General features: G+C 48.8%; 1 protein-coding gene across 1 annotated transcript in view; it reads left to right on the top strand.

Annotated features, from left to right (window-relative positions):
• The first annotated feature begins 1,715 nt into the window (after positions 1-1,715).
• SNAP23 (synaptosome associated protein 23) overlaps positions 1,716-2,275 on the top strand; it is a 41,422-nt gene continuing 40,862 nt past the window's right edge. Inside the window, exon 1 of the mRNA XM_045286536.1 lies at positions 1,716-1,800. The gene's annotated coding sequence lies outside the window, so the exon portion shown is untranslated. The remainder of the gene's footprint in view (positions 1,801-2,275) is intronic.

The following is a 2,275-nucleotide window of genomic DNA, read 5'->3' on the forward strand; positions in this document are numbered from 1 at the left end:
TCATAGAATGCCAATTTAATAGAAGAAAGTATTCTTGCATTGAGGAATTACTTGAGTGGGGGCCTAATGTCCTTCTGCTACCTTAATACTAAACCTATAAACATATGCACATAGATCTATTTCCCCATCCTCATATATAATTTGCATATATACATGCTTTTATGTAGACCTCTATAAACGCCCTTTGCCTCCCAGCTCTTTCCTCTATTTCCTTTGACTTTCCTCTTGTCCCACTATCATGCTCAGTCTTCATTTGGTTTTCAGTAATTCCTCTTGGTTACATTACCCTTGATCATACCCTAACAGGCCTCCTACACCATCCTCACCACCGATTTGGATCACTTGTTTGTTCCCTTGTCCCTGGGTTTGTTAACACCACGACCTTTCTCCCCCACCTCCCCCTCTCCCATGTCCCCCTGGAACTGTCAGTACCGTTGTTTTCTCCTCCAGATTGTTCATCCACTCTATCTTATTTAGACAGATCTGTAGAGATAATAACATGCAGAAAAACAAGACAGAGCAAAACCAAGTAACAATATACAACAAAACAACTACAAACCAATGACAACAAAACAAAACAAAGCACAACAAGGAAGAAAAGCTTGTAGTTAGTTTAAGGACTGTTTGTTGGCCTTTAGGAGTGTTTTCCAGTCCAGTCTGTTGGGGCACCATGCCCTGACCCCAAAGTCTACCCTCAGCATTCCTTGGGGACCTCACTGCTCCATTCCCTTGCTGTTCTCTTGCACTCCTTTAGTGTTTTGCCTCGAGTGGCGGGATCAGATTGGTTGCAATTCCCACACTGTGTCTCTGGTGTGGGCTATGGGTGACTCTCTCTTCTTTTAAACACTCATTTCTTCACTTCAATGACCATGGAGGAAGTGATAAAAATAATCTATTTGTTTCATAGCTCTTTCATAGCTCTCTGTGGTCATGGTATGAAGTACAGATTCCCTAGGCTGAAAATGCAAGACCCTCCAAGATCTGGCCATTACTCGTCTTTGAAGAATATTTTCCTGTTCACTCGGAGATGTATCATGAGCTCTAAACCTGTAACCAAGATGAACTGCAAAGAATGACATGTTAATTCTCACAGCCTGGATAACTCTCTTATCTCCTTCCCTCACAGACTTCCTTCCGAGGGAACACCTACTTATCTTTAAGGAGTCAGAAACCACTTCCTCCAGAAACCCTTAGCGACACCTCTAAGAACTAGTGCTTTGTTTATTGTGCCCCAACAGAGCCTAAAGTCTTCTCTGTGTCAAGCACTGTATTCCGTACACTTAAAATCTAAAAACTCACTGCCATCCAGTAGATGCCGACTCATAGCGACTCTGAGTTTCTGAGACCGTAACGCGAGCGTAGAAAAGAGCCCCGTCTTCTATACAAGGTCATTTGTTTGTATCACATCTCAAAATGGACTTAATTCTCGTAACTAACAATATGCGACTTTAAGTAGATCAAAAGATCCTGGAGGGCAAGGAACAGTCTCTTCATTTCCTCGGCATGCACACCCCCTTCTCCCCCCTTGCAGCGCCTGGCGCTGTGTAAATGTTTGTTGCATAACACCACCGGACTCGATCCGGCTAACGGGTGCTTTCCCAGGCTCTCCGCCTGCGTGGCAGGGATCTTTCCACCCGCAGCCCGTGATTGGCTCCAGCTGCAGGGGCGTGGCCGTGCTGCGGAGCAGGAAAAGTGCGCAGGCGCGTTCGCCTGGCGCGCGCAGGCGCGGGAAGGGGGAAGGTTTAGGTCCGGTCTGGCTTGTCCGAGCTGCCGACCCAAAGGAGTGGCCGCCGCTGCTTGGTGAGTCTCCAGAAATGGGACTTAGGGAGCGGCTCGGGTGAACGTTGGGACCCTGACCGGAGCGGGAAGAGTAGTCAGTGATGAAGTTTGAAAGATTCGTAAGGGTCGGGTTTAATCGGCGAGGGGCTGCCCTGGCCCTGACCCGGCAGGCCTGGCCCAAGGGGGGACGCGGGGCGTCGCGAGAGCATCAGCCCGCGGCAGAGAGGTGACCGTATGGCGGTTCCCGAGATCCTGAACCCAAGCAGGGATGCATTTTCTCCAATATTGCTGCTGTGGTCGGGGACAGTATACTGTACGGTGACGACGGTGATCGGACAGTTCTGTTTGTTGAAGGACCCGGGTTCATGGCACGGGGAGAGTCCACGCTCTCGAGGAAAGTCCAGTCTTACTTTGAGGCTGTCCTGCGGACACTAGGATAAAAAGGGAAAGGACAAGTTCACGGCTCCTGCTCTTACTCATCGGTCACGTCAACGTC

The sequence above is a fragment of the Echinops telfairi genome, unplaced genomic scaffold (assembly GCF_000313985.2).
Source record: "Echinops telfairi isolate 266 unplaced genomic scaffold, ASM31398v2 ScPeMD7_8;HRSCAF=38, whole genome shotgun sequence".
Classification (NCBI taxonomy): Eukaryota; Metazoa; Chordata; class Mammalia; order Afrosoricida; family Tenrecidae; genus Echinops; species Echinops telfairi.